Raw genomic sequence first — 16,880 nt, 5'->3', positions numbered from 1 at the left:
TTAGTAGCAATCCTTAAGTACCAGAACTACATGCCCCATAGGATGTTCCAATTGGACAAATCGACTTAAGCTTAGTGGATCCACAATAGCTCATGTTCATGGTCCTTACCTGGCAATGAGGATAATCTTTTTTCGGTGTGGGAGCAATAACCAAAGTCCATGTTATAGCTCACATGGTTTGTGATGGTTAACTATATCTCCCACAAGGACTTATGATTATCACTTATGTTATGACTATGATTCTTTTTCAATTATTGTATTGACCATATATTATGCTTTTAATTTAGATTCATTAGATTATTTCATAGTTTAGCTTGGTCATTGCATTATCATGTTTTTAGATTCATCATGCTATGTTTCTCATTTTCATGCATTTTTCTCAAACTTAGTAAATTTTGAGTACTGATCGCATACTTTTGCCTATATTATTTTAAAATATATGTCAGGAAACTTCCAATCAAGTCCATGGTTAGTACAGACTCCTATCTGCTTCATAGGCATGGGTGAGTCCTCATGTTCTGTGGATGTTCATTTCAGACTTTGTTCAAACTTTTATTCAGTTTTCCTTATGTTAAAGATAGATAGAGACATGTTCTAACATCTCATCTATGATAGAGGCTGTCAAATATTAGATGATTCTATGTATGTTGAGTTGTATCTGTTTTTCCTATTATGCTATTTTAAAATATGTTGAAACTTATCTTTTGCTTTTTAAATTACTGATGATATTGATTATTTTAGTGTCATGCTTATGTTAAATGAATTATTTAGGGTTTTTCAGGATCCTCTTCGCTATGTCATGTCTAGGGGGTAGCTTGGGTCATGACAGACTTGTTATTAGAGTACAGGTTTAAGTGTCATAGGATGTCTGAAAGACGCATTAAGTAGAGTTTTGCTCATCCGTGTGAAGCAAGACACATCTATGAATATGTCACGACCCGATCTAGGGCCTAGTCATAACACGGCAATTGAAACCCCAAAGGGCTCCCACCAGGCCTCTTGACATATCATAAAACATACATAAGGTGAAGTAAATATGGAAAATAACATAAGAAAGAGTCTAAATAATGAAATCGTAAAGAGCATGAGAATCTGACAACATAGAATCTAAACATATGTCCAATAAGTGGCTCTACTACATAAAATTCACTAGGGTTAAGACATGTCCCTAGCTCACCCTCAACATGAAAAAGATAAATGTCTTTGAAAAAAGAAACAAGATACTCATAACTAGTCCTCGGTAGATGCGGACTCACCAAACTCTTCACCAATAAGGAACTCTACTAGCCACCTGTGATAGGAGTGTGATCCTCAACCCCTAATTGTGAGACAATGTAGCCAACAAATATGCATTAGTACTTGTGAATGTACTAAGTATGAGGGCATGATATGCAATGTAAATCATAATATGCAATGATCAAGTAAAGCACGGTAGTAAGAAGGGATAAGTAAAGTCATGAGAGAATCATAATGATCAAAGCATTTGAAAAGCATAGTTGAAATCATGAAAGTACATAAGAAGGTCATACATATGTGGGATAGAACCATAACCTACAATAAGACCATGCGAGCTATAACATGGAATTCCAATGTCTCCCCATACAACGGAAGAAAGGGGAATCTACTTGCCAAGGTAGACTCTACCCCACTAGGCGGGTCGTGTACATACACTATATATGGATCCATTAGCTATTTCATAAAGGCAAACTATGATGGCACATAGTTTAAGAGACTTGAGGCTGCTACTAAGGATTTTGGTAGGGCCCCACCTCAAGTTCACTCAGTTCTAAGTGAAATCCCATGGAATACATAATATAGTAATCATACTTAGCATATATCATATTTTGTTCATAAACTTCATAATTCATAGAATAGCTCAATTTATAACATAATGGTAATGTGAGAATTGTTCTTTCATCATTACAAATCATACTTGCAAAATTCACATAATTAGGTCCTAGGTCACCACATAGGGCCCTAAGTCATCTTTTTTTATAACTTTGCATGAAATTCATATCTTGAACATACTTGTAATTCATAATCATAATTCATACTTGAATTAAGAATAAAACTCATATACATAGTCAATTTGAATGAAAACCATGATAATACCTTGAAATCATTGTATTCATAATCATACTTCCTAATATCATCATTGAAAATAGGCTTCATGCATAAGCAGTCATAATTCAATTTAAAAATTATGTAAGTCATGAAGAAACATATTTATAATGATTAAAAATATAATTGGAATAGTCCAATGCAATTCATCAAATTAGGGTTACAAACCCAATTGAAATTCATAAAATTTTGAATGAAAACCTTGGGACTCCATGGGTGAAAAGGACCCATGGATCAAACCCTACATACCTTGATTGAATTTGACCTTCAAATTAAAAAGGAGACTTGTTCTTGAAAAAACCCTAGCCAAACATGATGAAGAAAATGAACCCTTGAATGATTTTTGAGAGAGAAGTCTTAAAGTTGATTGGGCATTAATAAGGGGAAAAAATAGGTTTAGGAGTATTTAGGATATTTTCATAATGAATCTAGTCCCAAAAACATCCATAGACGTTAATTAAAGAATAGGGAAATAATTGAACTACCCCTCATTTAATTAGAACTGGACTTACCACGAAGGACCCATCACGGTATGTGATGCTCATCACTGTCCGTGGTGGTGTTCGTGATGATTAACTTGGACTTGGATTTTGGATGTTGCAGGAAAGAGTTTCAGAACTTTCTTCATGAAACCCTTCACGGTCCGTGAAGTGTATTACAGCACGTTAAACATGGGAGTGGTGCAGGCCCTACAAGTTGGTCTGTAGGAGTGACCATCATGGAATCCACCATAGTCTGTGAAGAGATACACGGCCCATGGTGCATAGTCCTAGCCTTGGAGTCATATTCTGAGGCCTCAGGGGAAGGATCACCACAGAAGGCTTCACGACCTGTAATGCTCACCATGGTCCATGGTGCTCTATCGTGGACCTCACCTTATAGAATTGAACCTTAGGGTTACCACTACAGGGGCTCACTATGAGGCATGGTGCTCAACACAGGCCGTGATGGCCTTTCGTGGTTATCACCTGGTGCCAAAATTACAAGTTTTTGAATTTTTATATTTTGATCCTTGTTTTTTGACTTTTCAAATTTCGGGATCTTACAGACTAGGAAGCTATGAAATGTTTAAGAAACTTTACTTTCTTTATTACTCTTAAGTCGTGCGATAGAGTTGAAGTCTATAAAGTTTCCTTTTAACTCATGTTTTTTGTGTTTCAGCACTATGCCTCCAAAAAGAGCTCCATATAGAAGGAACGTGAATGTGGATGAGGAGCAACAAGCACCTCAAGCTCTAGTTGATCCTTTGGTCGAGAAAGTCACTCATGATGAGTTTATGGCTACTTTCTAAGTGTTTTCCCTAGCCATGAAGGCTCAAGCTAACTATGAGGTTATAGCTCCTGTGAACCAAATATGGGTATGGTCGCAACTAGGTTTCGAGACTTCACTCAAATGTACGAAGATCCATAAGATTTTATTGAGGGAATCCAAAGGATTATGGATATTATGGGTATGACTATGGTGGAAAAGGTGGACTTAGTTGCTTATCAATTAAAAGGGGTTGCTCAAGTGTGGTTCACTTAATGAAAGGAAGAGAGGGCTATCGATGTAGGTCCTTCGAATTGGGACAAGTTCAAGGCTGCTTTTCTAGATCAGTTCTTTCCTATTGAGATGAAAGAGGAAAAGGTAGAAGAGTTCATTAAGTTGAAGTAACAAAATATGAGTATGGAGGAATATGTTTTGAAGTTCACTCAATTGTCTAAGTATGTTCCGGCTATGGTTGCCAACTCTAGAGCTTGGATGAGCAAGTTTTGTTTCTGGTGTTTCGAAAATGGTAGTCAAAGACCATAGAACTTCCATATTGATCAAGGAGATGGATATATCGAGGTTGATGACTCATACTCAACAAATTAAAGAAGAAAAGCTTAAGGAGAAAGCTAGGGAGACTAAGAGGGCTCAAACAGATAGTGGTGATTACTCTCATCAGAGGTTCGGTAGTGGTGGATATTACAGTTCAGATAGATATTCTCTGGCCAACTTTATCTAGTACTCCAGTTCAGAAGCTCAACAAAGATAGGGTGTCTTAACTCTATGTCTCAAGGGAGTACTTCTAGTGGTCAATCTGTCCCCGTATTTCAGAGGTGTGGTAAAAACCATTGAGAAGACTGCTTGGCTGGTTTTGATGCATTCTATAGTTGAGGTAAGATGGGTCATACAATGAGTGATTTCCCTTCAGTTACTAGCAAGGGTAAGTATGGTCCTCAGCAAACTCAGTCAACTTTTTCAGGTTAATATACTCAGCAGGGTACTTCATCTCATTCTGGTGGTAGTTAGCGTCAAAACAGGTTTTATGCTCTTCAAAGTTTACATAATTAGGAGGACTCCCTTGATCTGGTCACTGGTATGTTATGACTTTTTCAGTTTGATATTTATGTTTTGCTAGATCTAGGAGCGAATCTTTCCCTTATGACTCCTTATGTTGCTTTGAAGTTTGATGTCAAGCTCGATATTATATTAGAACCTTTTTTAGTCTCTACTCTTATTGGTGATTCAGTTTTAGCTAAATAGGTTTTTAGAAATTGCCCGATCTCAATTTTTAGAAAATCACCTTAGTCGATCTTGAAGAGTTAGATAAGACTGACTTTGATGTTATTCTTTCTATGAATTGACTTCATGCTTGTTATGCCTCTGTTGACTGTAAAATCCAAGGGGTTAAATTTTAGTTTCTAGATAAGCCACTCATAGAATGGAAAGGTAGTAATTCAGCATTTAATGATTAGTTAATCTCATGCCTTAAAGCTAGAAAGATGATTTTTAAGGGTTGTATCTATCATCTAGTGCATATTAGGGAAACAAATTCTAAAATCGCTACTCTTCAGTCAGTTCCTGTTATGAATGAATTACCAAAAGTGTTTCTTGATGATCTTCCCGGTATTTCTTCTGATAGGGAAATCGACTTTGGAATTGACCTTCTTCCATATACCAGTCTATCTCTATTCCTCCTTATAGAATATCTCCAGCATGACTTAAGGAGTTGAAAGATCAGTTAAAGGACCTTTTGGATAAGGGTTTCATTAGACCGAGTATCTCTCTATAGGGTGCTCCCATTTTTTTTGTTCGAAAGAAAGATGGTTCTCTCCGCATATGCCTCGATTACCATCAGTTAAACAAGGTCATAATCAAGAATAAGTATCCCATCCTAAGGATTGATGACTTTTTCCATCTACTACAGGGTGCTAGTTTCTTTTCTAAGATTGATCTTCGATCGGGTTATCATCAGCTTAGAGTGAGAGTACGTGACATTCTCAAGATGGCCTTTTGGACTCGGTATGATCACTATGAATTTTTGTTTGTCTTTTGGACTAACGAATTCTCCTGCAACTTTTATGGATATGATGAATAGAGTGTTCGAGCGATATTTAAATATATTCGTCATTGTATTAATTGATGATATTTTGATATGTTATACGAGTGAGGATGAGCATGCTGATCATTAGAGGATTTTCTTGCAAGTTCTCAAGGATCATCAATTGTTTGCTAAGTTTAACAAGTGCGTATTTTGGTTGAGGTCAATTACGTTCCTTCGCCATATCATTTTTGGTGATGGTATGAAAGTTGATCCTAAGAAGACCAAGGTGGTTAAAACTTGGCCTACACCTCTTTCTCCCTCAGCTATTAGAAGTTTCTTGGGTTTAGCCGGTTACTATAGACGGTTTGTTGAAGGATTTTCCTCTATTTCTTTGCCTTTGACTATTTTAACTTAGAAGAAAGTGAAATTTCAATGATTCGAAGTTTGTGATAAGTTTCCAAGAGTTGAAGAATCGACTTACTTCAGCCCTAGTTTTGACTTTACCAAAATGATCCAATTGTTTGGTTGTATATTGTGATGCCTCGAGAATTATTCTTTGTTTTGTGTTGATGCAAAATGGTAAAGTGATAGCCTAGCTTCTAGGCAACTTAAAGTTTATGAAAAGAACTACATCATCTCTTGTGACAGAAGAAATGCAAAATAAGATAGTGATCGGACTTTGATTGAATTAAAAAAAGCAGTTTCATGAAAAAATTATTGAGGCTTTCTCTTAAAGGGAGATGGTGTGGTTCGTTACCAAGGTCGACTATGTGTTCCAAATGTTGACGGTTTGAGATAACCAATTTTATCAGAAGCTCACAATTCTCGATATTTTATTCACCCGAGATCCGCTAAGATGTACTGTGATCTATTGGTGGAATGACATGAAGAAGGATATTGCAGAATTTGTGGCTAAGTTCCTGAATTGCCAATAAGTGAAAGTTGAGCATATCGGGAGGTTTGCCTCAAGATATTAGCATTCCTACTTGAAAGTGGAAAGATTTGAATATGGACTACATTATAGTTAGCATGACTCGATTTGGGTTGTTGTAGGCCAAATGACTAAGTCGGTGCATTTTCTTCCCATTAATACATTATTTAGCCGAGGATTATGCTAGACTTTACATTTCAGAGTTGGTTAAGTTGCATGGTGTACCCCTATCCATCATTTCTGATAGATTTACTAGTCTACTTCTTAGTTTAGGAGATCGTTTCAGAAAGATCTTGGTACTCAAGTTAAGCTAGTACAGATTTTCACCCTCATACTGATGGTCAAGTCAAGCAGACTATTCAGACTTTGGAAGATATGTTGAGAGCTTATGTGATTGACTTTAAAGGCAATTTGGATGATCATTTGCCTTTGATTGAGCCGCCTATAATAGTAGTTATCACTCGAGTATTTAGATAGCTCTATTTGAGGCTCTATATGGTAGGAGGTGAATGTCTCCTATTGGTTGGTTTGAAGTTGGCAAGGTCCTTTGATAGATCCCAAATCAGTTCATAATGACTCATTAGAGAAAGGTTGAGGACTGCCCAGAGTAAGAAGAAATCCTATGCCGATGTGAGTAGAAGAGAGCTGAAATTTGAGTGATGATTAGGTTTATTTGAAAATCTCACTTATGAAGGGTGTGATGTAATTTGGTAAGAAAGGGAAGCTAAGTTCTAGATATTTTGGCCCTTATCATATTTTGAGGTGTTTTGGCAAGGTAATATATGAGTTGGATTTGCCTTCAGAATTGGCATTGGTGCATCCGGTGTTTCAAGTTTTCTTATTGAAAAAGTATATTGGTGATCCCACTTTGATTATGACATTGGAGAGTGTTGGTGTGAAATAAAGTCTCTCTTACAAAGAAGTTCTGGTTGAGATTCTGGATCGTCAAGTCCAAAAGTTGAGAAATAAAGAAGTTGCTTCCGGAAAAGTCCTTTGGAGGAATTAGTTAGTTGAGGGTGCTACTTTGGAGGCCAAAGCCGATATGATGTCCTGGTATCCTTACCTCTTTCCCTCCGCTTCAGTTTCAGCTTGAGGTATTAGTTCCTCATATTTACTCTTTTGGATTCATGCGTTTCAGCTATTCTCATATTTCCATATGCATGTTCATGAAATAAGTTTTTAAGTTTATGTTTTAGCTTGGGGTTGACTACTCCTTGGTTTTATATATATTGATGTATTTTGAATTCATGATGGGTTGTTAGATATCCTTCCCTACTCTATTCATACTAGGTTGAGTCTCATTCGAGAATGAATATTTCTAAGGGGGAGATATTATAACATCTCGGAAGTTGAAAAGTTGATTCGAAATAAAAAATTCAAAAAGTTTGCTGATGCTAGTTTCCACGAAGTCATCTATAGATCTACAAGATCTTACGGCCCCTTCGTAGGCAGTCGTACATGATGTCCTGAAGTTGAAAAATTTTCAAGTTTCAAAAGTTTTGTACGAGCCTACAGGACGGACTATAGAATGAGTTACGGACCGTAGATGGTCTCATAGTATTGTGATTTAAAGATTGTATATTAGTATTTGGTTCCATGAAGGTCTCTATGAGTCATAAAAGAAGTCTACGAACTGTAGGTATGGCCATATAAGAGATTCATAGAGTTGCGACATTGAGGGTTGGCAGGACAAGAGGGCCTACGGCCCGTAGGTGGTCTACAGACCATAGAATGGTTCATGGGATTCGATTGGATTTTTGACTTTCTGAAGTTGACCTATGTACCAATAGAACGGTCCGTATGGATCGTAGGTGGGGTTCTTAAAGTCCCTTCGGCAGTTAATTTTTAGGGTTATTTCAGTCATTTTCTAATCTTTTAACACCTATACTATGTCGTTTTAAGATTACTCCTAAGTCCTATAACTATCCTTACCCTTCAAAATTCCCCCATTCCCTCTCATTCACTTAAAACCCCAAAATCTTTCAAGAAAATTCTCTCTCTAGATCTTTTTTTCAAGCTTCAAGTCTCCATTAAAGAGTTATCTTAGGGCTTTGATTCAAGGTATGTGCGAATTCATCAATGGATCATTTTCATCCATTGAGTCGCAAGGATTTCTCTATTTCTTCCTTCATTTTCAAATCCAAATTTCTAGGATTTTGCAAGTTTCTTATGCGTTCAGTTGTTTATGACTAAATTCATTCTATTTGGTCTTATTATACATGATTCTATCTATCTAAACTACATGTTTTCAATGATTTCTTATGGACTCATGCATTATGCCTTTTTTATGATTATGAATTATGTTTTGAGATTATGAATGCATTATGATTGAAGAAACTATGATTTAAGGATGCTCTTAGATAAAGTATCAAGCATGTTTTTATGAAAACAAGGTTGCTTCGAATTGAAGTATTCTCACTATGAAAGATTTATATGATTTAGCCACTTCCGATTGAAGTGTGATTTTTTCTAAAAAACTTATCATGATTAAGATGCTTCAGATAAGTGACTCTTATAAATTAATTATGTTATGAATCATGATATGTTGAAAGGAGTTATTCTTATAATTTTAAGTATTTCATGATGAATTTGATATTACTAGATTCTTATCATTTTCAAAGACTATGCTATGTTTATGTATGATATTCCATTCAGAGTTTACGTAACACTGAACAGACTTTGGGATAAAGGCTCACATGTTAATAGAGGCGGAGTTCTTTAGTTGCAATTTCTAAGTCCCGAAACTACGTGCCTAGGTAGGATGTTCCAATTGGACAAATTAGCTTAAGCTTAGTGGATCCACGATAACTCATATTCATGGTCATATCCTGGCAAGTAGGACAATCTCTTTTCAGTGTGGGAGCAAGAATCTGGACTCCATATTATAGCTCACATGATTTATGTCGGTTAATGGTATCTTTCACAAAGACTTATGATTATTACTTATGTTATGACTGGTTCTTTTTTTATTATTACATTGACCATGTATTATGCTTTTTAACTCAAATTCATCAAATTATGTCATATTTTAGTTTGGTCGTTGCATTATCATATTTTTTTAGATTCATCATGTTATGTTTCTCATGTTCATGCATTTTTCCTCATACTCATTACATTTTGAGTACTGACCACATACTTTTGCCTATATTATTTTATAATATAGGTCACAACGCTTCTCATCAGGGTCGTGGTTAGTACAGACTCTTATCAGCTTCACAGTATTCGTGAGTTCTTATGTTCCTAGAACATTCACATTAGACTATGTTCAAACTTTTATTCAGTTTTGTTTGTGATATAGATAGCTAGAGACACGCACTATCATCTCATCTTTGATAAAGCCTTTTAGACATTAGGCTATATCAGACTATGTTTTTCCTATTATGCTATATCAGACTATGTTGAGACTTATCTTCTGCTTTTCAAATTATTGATGATGTTGATTATCTTAGTGTCATGCTTATGTCAAGTGGCTTGTTTAGGATCTTTTACGATCCTATATGCCATGTTATGTCTAGGGGGTAGCTTGGGTCATGATATATATCTATTATTTTTGTTACTATCTATAGTCTCTTATACTTCCATTACGTATTGTTTCTCTACTATTTTTATCTTGAGGCGAGAATCTACCGAAAATAGCCTCTCTACCTCACCCCTAAGGTGTTACACCCCGCACTCTTGAGCTCGGAACGTCTTTTTAATTTCCTTAGACACTATTATGTGAGTCGGATAAGCTACGACACTATCAAACAACTCTAAGGAAAGAAGATTGTGATATCTCGCGAGAAGGGAGGTTGGAGATAGAGTCATAAGAATTCGGAAAGAGTTGGAGGCTAACAAATGAGTCGTAGGACTCGATTTACCTACGTAAGCCACTAAGTTAAGAGTCTTATACACTTAAGTTGCTTAAGGATATATCAAGCTTACGTAGTGTGGATTACATAGGCTCTTAAAGTGAGACGAGATTACAAACCTGCGAGGAAGGGAAAAAGATGACGCATGGAAACCAATGGAGGAGCGACACGTGACAGCACCTCAAGCAAGAAGGTGATGCACCTACTTAGAGTCAAATAGGTGATGCAGCTGCTTGGGTAAGTGGACCCCGCTGCCACGTGGCAGCCCCTAATTGGCAGCATGACACGGTGGCCAATCATGGCTTGACACATGTCACCCTAAGGGGCGACACGCGTCACCTCCAAGGCTGACCTTATATACATGCTAAGTGACTCATAGGTTCAGTTCCTTATCAGAAAATCTTCAGCAAAGGTAGTCAAAAACAAACTCTAAGCTAAGAGAGAAAAGGGTGACGGCTTGGGAGAAAAATAAGGTAAGTCCCGATTTTGTTCCGTAAATTAATTATATAGCGTATACCATGATGATATGGAAGTATTAGTAGAGTAAAATTAGAGTTTGGTGCAGCCAAAAAAATGGACAGCAAGCTGCCAAGACATTACAGCACACTGAAAAAAAGTTCCGAGGCACGATTTCGGTGAGTTCTAGCCAATTTCGGGAAAGGTAAGTTCTTCCCCTCTAATTTGAAGTTTATGATGTTAAATTATGGTGTATTAAACACCTTAGGGGCTGCTGGAAGTTGGGAAAAAAGTTTGAAAAGTTCGGCGTTCGAAATAAACGAATTTGGAATCGCTATAGTTAAATTATTGTCGAAATAAGGTGTTGTGCGCGTGGGGGCTGCTGCTGGTTGTGTTGTGGCATGTTGCAGGGTCTAAAAGTTCTCTAAATGAGGTGGGGGATCTGCTGGTTGCATCCACATGACCCTCCGCTTTGCAATTAAAGGATTCGCGAAAGAAAGATTAAAAACTCTAGTTTTGGTATCCTAGTTTCGAGTGAATTGTTGGGGGTTTATATATTGTGTAATGTTGCCATGATTATGTATATATTAGTTGCTGGTTGTATTTTTGATTGGCTACAGGTGTTAAGGACATGGTTGGGAATTCGGATAGGGCACATTATAGGGGAGGTGCTGCCTGATTTTCGTTAACGTCTTAACTAGTTAAGGAATTAGTCGAGAAGGCGAGCGAAGGGATGAATGTTATGAATACTCATGGGTAGTCTAAGTTGATGAAAAGTCTAAGGTTGTTAATACTTGCATTACTTCCATGTTAAATAGGTTTCGAGGACAACGACGTGGACATGATTAAGAGAAGTCCATACGAGGTATGTGAAGCTTTCTTTTGGCGTGTTTTGGAATAAGTATGTAGAGCTATTCTTCTTTTCTTTTGGCATGTATTAGGTATAAGTTATGAATTCTTTGTATACGAAATGTGGGGATAATTCCACTCGTGAAACTCCAAATGTAATTTTATAACTGTATTCACTTTGTAATGTTAAGACTCCTGTAATAGTTGAGTTATTGCCTTTCCAGGCTACTAGATCATGAATAGTAGTATATGTAAAGCCTGTCTGTTCTTCCTTTTGGAAGGTCTTAAGTATAAATGTAATAGCATACGATATGAGGTGGAGGTAGTTCTAGTTATAAACTCCAGGTATGATTGAGACTTTTATTTACTACTTGGTATTAGAATTCTTAAAATAGTTGAACTACCCTCGAGTCTCATATCTGATGAATAATACTTGAATGTGTCAGCTCCTATTCCTAAAGTCTCTGAGACGACAAATGTCTCTACTTCCATAAGTTGTTTAACCTTGTCTCGATACACATCTACGATTCCTGAAACTCTAGTTGATATGCTCCGTAACGATGTTTAGAAGATACTTAAGACGATTACTACTCTGATCTTCAGGTGACGATTCACTTGAGTGTTTCATTGAGTCTCAAATGATGACTTGGTTGCATATAGTTTCTCACTACTCTATTCGATCACCCTATAACCCATCTTCCTCCGAGTCTCATAAGAGGGCCGGGAATGCAGTCGTGCCTAGTTTTACTATTCGTTCACCGAGTCCCGGTCCGGCTATATATATATATATATATATATATGAAGTATACGAGGATGAAATGTCGTATACGATGAAGTGAACCATACAATGATGCCGTATGTGATGATGTTCGTCACCACATCCCGGGCCGGATATATACATATGATGATATAATGGAAAATGTGGATTAAGCCGTATGTTTTTCAGCATTGTTTTAAATTACGGATCGGGCCGAACGTTCCTCGGCGTATTTTACTATATGATGATGGTACGCTATAGACGTACACTACTCTTTCACCGAGTCCCTCACTAAAGGGTCGAATACTTTATGTAGGCATGCATATGAAAGTATAAGGATACATTTGTGACCCCGAGCCCCATAATGGAACGGATATACTATAATGACATATGAGATTAGCCGTATACGATGATATGATGTCGTATACGATGACATGATAAAATGATATACATGATGATATGACGACTTATGATTATGATGAAACGATTATGATACCGAGTTCACTAGAGGTCCGGGTACAGGGTATGATAAGGTATATGACTGCATGTCCTAAGCTGCAGGTGCGGTAATCTGTTAACTGTTATACATGTCTTCTGTACCCCCATTTCAGTTGTTGTGTCAGTTATGATATGTTATGCTTTATATACTCAATACATATGTCGTACTGACCTCCCTTTCTTCGGGAGGGGGGTTGCGTTTCATACCCACAGGTACAGATGTTCATTCTGGAGATCCGTCAGCTTAGGAGTTCCTCTCGGCTATGTCGGAAGTGCTTCACTGTTCTGGAGCCTAAATTTTGATACTAGTCACTTAATGTGTTTATATTTGTGCATTCAGGGGTACAGCGGGGGCCTTGTCCCGCCATATGTTGTTGTTACTATTCCTAAAGGTCTGTAGACATATGGATGTGGGTTGTTTGTGAGTTCGTTTCGATTGTGCCTATATGACACGTTGTGAATGTTTTCGTTATAGCAGCCTTGTCGGCTTGCATGTCCTTATATGTTATGACACGAATGAAAGAGGCCAAACGAACACGAAGAAGTTTTAACCCATTGGGGTTTTTGTGGGTAGTATCACCTTGTTCATAGTCCGATGTGACTACAACTGACAGATAGGTATACGGGGGTCCAGGTCGGACCCTAGTCGCGGCCTACGGGGTTGGGTCGTGACATAAGGTAGAAGTAAGATGTGCATACACTCTATCCTCTCCATGTCCCATTTTATGAAGCTACACTGGGTATATTTTTATTCTGCCTACATTAAAAATTATAGCTATGTAAGTGTAATGTGTTGTGTTGGGAGGTATACTTGTATAAATATGTTCAAAAAAGTTTTAAGTTAAAATTGCTTCTTATAGATGGAATAAGTCAATTTTGGTCCTTTAAATACAATCTTGAGCATCTTTAGGGCCTGTTTGACTATGTGGAGATGAAATCATGATATGAATTCATATGAGATAAAATCGAAGTTTCGTTTGTACATGAAAAAAGGCAGCTCGGTGCACTAAAGCTCCCGTTATGCGCAGGGTCCGGGGAAGGGCCCGATTACAAGGATCTATTGTACACAACCTTACCTTGCATTTCTGCTAGAGACTATTTCCAAGGTTTGAACTTGTGACCTCCTGGTCATATGACAATAACTTTACCAGTTACTCCAATTTCAATTTTTAAGTTAAACTTTTTGCTCATAAATATAAAAACTCCAAGTTGTGAAAACTATCAGAATTGCTCCAATTCGTTATACAATCTTATCAAATAAGTAAAAGTTCACAATAAAAATATAATACACTATCACAAAGCTATTTTTTTAATAAAAAAATACAATGTTTATTAATGGAACTTTAATTCAATAAAAAGGTAAATTTGAACATGAGTTGTAGCGTACTACTCTTTAATATAAATAGTTGGTAAATATAAAATAGTATTTATTTTTACAAAAATATAAACTTGTGAGTCAATTTTTGTATTTGAAAAATGTGAAATCATGATATGCAATTCTCAAATCAAGCTTTTTTGATAATTTGAGATTTCATCTCATGATTTTAAATCATGAGATGAAATCGCATGTGAAATTTCAAATTCTTCAAAGCTTGATTTGAGAATTTTATATCATCAGTTCACATTTTCAAATACAAAATTGACTCACAAATTATATTTTATAAAAAAATCTACCATTTTATATCTACAATTATTTTGCGAGAATACCAAAGTGGCGATGATATTTTTATAGAATATGAGGATGAGGATATAGTTATTAATGATATTGATCAACAAATAACTCAAAGTAATAATATTAAAGAGTAGTACACTATAACTCATGTTCAATTTTACTTTTTATTGAACTAAAGTTCAATCAATAAATATTGTTTTTTTTAGAATAACTTTGTGATAGTGTACTATACTTTTGTTATATGAATTTTTATTTATTTGGTAAAATTGTATATAAAATTGGGGTAATTTTGATAATTTTCACAACTTATGTAGTTTTATGTTTATGAGCAAAAAATACAAATTGCATGCCCAAACAAAATTTCAACTTCATTTCATATGATTTCATATCATGACATGACCAAACGAACTCTCTTAAATTTGCTAAATTAAAACACGTTTAGTTCAACTAATATAATTGACTTAAGAATTAACAGTGAACTATCAAAAAGTACTACCAAAAATGAAAGTTAGACTTTTTTATCATAGACTTTTGCTATGTTTTTTTATAGTCACATTTAATTTTTAAGTTTATTATGTTATTGAAAAAACATGCTTCACTTTAATAAATTTGAAGAATTTAAAGATGCTTAATATTTTTTGTGAATGACCAAAATAGACTTTAAAAGGATAATTTTGGCTAAGCACTCTATTTTATCTTTTGCTTTTCCTTTTTCGAGAAGATGATTTGGCTCTAGTAACCTAGATTTAGATCCATGTAACTCATCACAAAATCAACAATAACAACAAACAGTAATATACGACACATTATATTTTCTCATTCACATAGTACCACTTGTCTTAGCCTTTCACAGAAAATTAGAATTCACACTTAGCTTAATCCTAGCTATGTCATTAGTTTCATTCTCATGCGGATTTAATTAGAATGATGATTAGCTCAAGTCAAAAATACAATTAATATTATTATTTCACACAGTCTAAATCTCAAGTACACATTATAAACATTAGTTATAATAGATAGTTCAACAATTTTACATGCATACAAGTATCATTAACTCTTGTACTTGTGAGACCGATAACTTGATTCATAGTAATAATAATTGTAAATTATGAATGTCAAAGTATATAGTTAATTAGATAAAAACTTATACATATAATATAGACTCACCAATAAGGTAACTCCACCCTGTGTTTTTTGGAAGGCCTCCTACCGGAGAGGCCCGCTTCATCAGTGAGATAGCACTCTGAAAGGGCTAGAATTAATTATCGACTAAAAATATCTTTTAATTTCAAAACTACTAATTACTTTTGTAATGGCAATTAAAATTATATTAACTCCTATTTATTCATTAGTGAATCTTTTTAAAACTACTTATTTAATCGAATAGCAATTCGAAAGGGTATATGTCGGTCAAAAATTGGGTTAACACTTTTGTCCTTGTGAGATGATAACATGGGCTCTAATACCAACTGTCACAATTCAAATTACTGGATCATCTTGGCACCTACTCAATTCTAATTAAATAGGCGAATCCTACCACCCATTATTCTTTTTATAGAAAGATTCATGCAAACATATCTGAAATAAGCATAGTAAATCAAAACATAAAGGTTTCGATAAAAAAAAATCAAAACTTAAAGGAAAGACATCCTCTATACAAAAGTTTTTTGAAACTTTCCAAGGAATTAGTCTAGATATTTATAAGAGACTCTATGTATGATAAGGACAAGAAAATAAAAGACACATTTTTTACTCGAGAAAAGAGTGGGCGAAGCTAATGATGAATATTCGTCATCACACGCTCCAAACAACCTAAAAATATACATGCACCAGTAAAAGGTGCAAGAAAAGTATTATCAGTACATCACACATACTAGTAGGCATCATAGACCGATCTAGATTAGATCGACGTACCTTATAACAAAATCAGCAACAATAATAAATAGTAATATACCACACATTATATTTTCTCACTCACACATTGCCTCTTGTCTTAGCCTTCACAATAAATTAGGATTCAACATCCACTTAGCGTAACCATAGCTATGTCATTAACATCACTCTCATGTGGATTTAACTAGAACGAAGATTGACCCAAGTACTACATATGATAAACATTATTATTTTGTACCATCTATTTTTCAAATATACTAATTGTTTAACCATCAGGAACATTATGCTCCTAATCTTTATTATTTATTAAGAGGCATCCTACAAAGAAAGAGAAACATAAACCTAGTCAAATCAGATAGACATGAGCAACACATGAAATCAGTATTTCAACACGCTAGTAATAAAAATTTCACAGATCACTAACCTTACCTTCGACATATCGATGTCTCACATTAACATTACCTAGGATTCACCAAACACATATATACATATAATATATATAATAATAGTAGCCAACTCTAAATAATCAAGAGTCACATGACTGTGAGCTCACCCATTAATCT

This window comes from Solanum dulcamara, chromosome 2 (genome assembly GCF_947179165.1).
Source record: "Solanum dulcamara chromosome 2, daSolDulc1.2, whole genome shotgun sequence".
In the NCBI taxonomy this organism is placed as follows: domain Eukaryota; kingdom Viridiplantae; phylum Streptophyta; class Magnoliopsida; order Solanales; family Solanaceae; genus Solanum; species Solanum dulcamara.
This window is presented reverse-complemented; position numbering follows the sequence as displayed.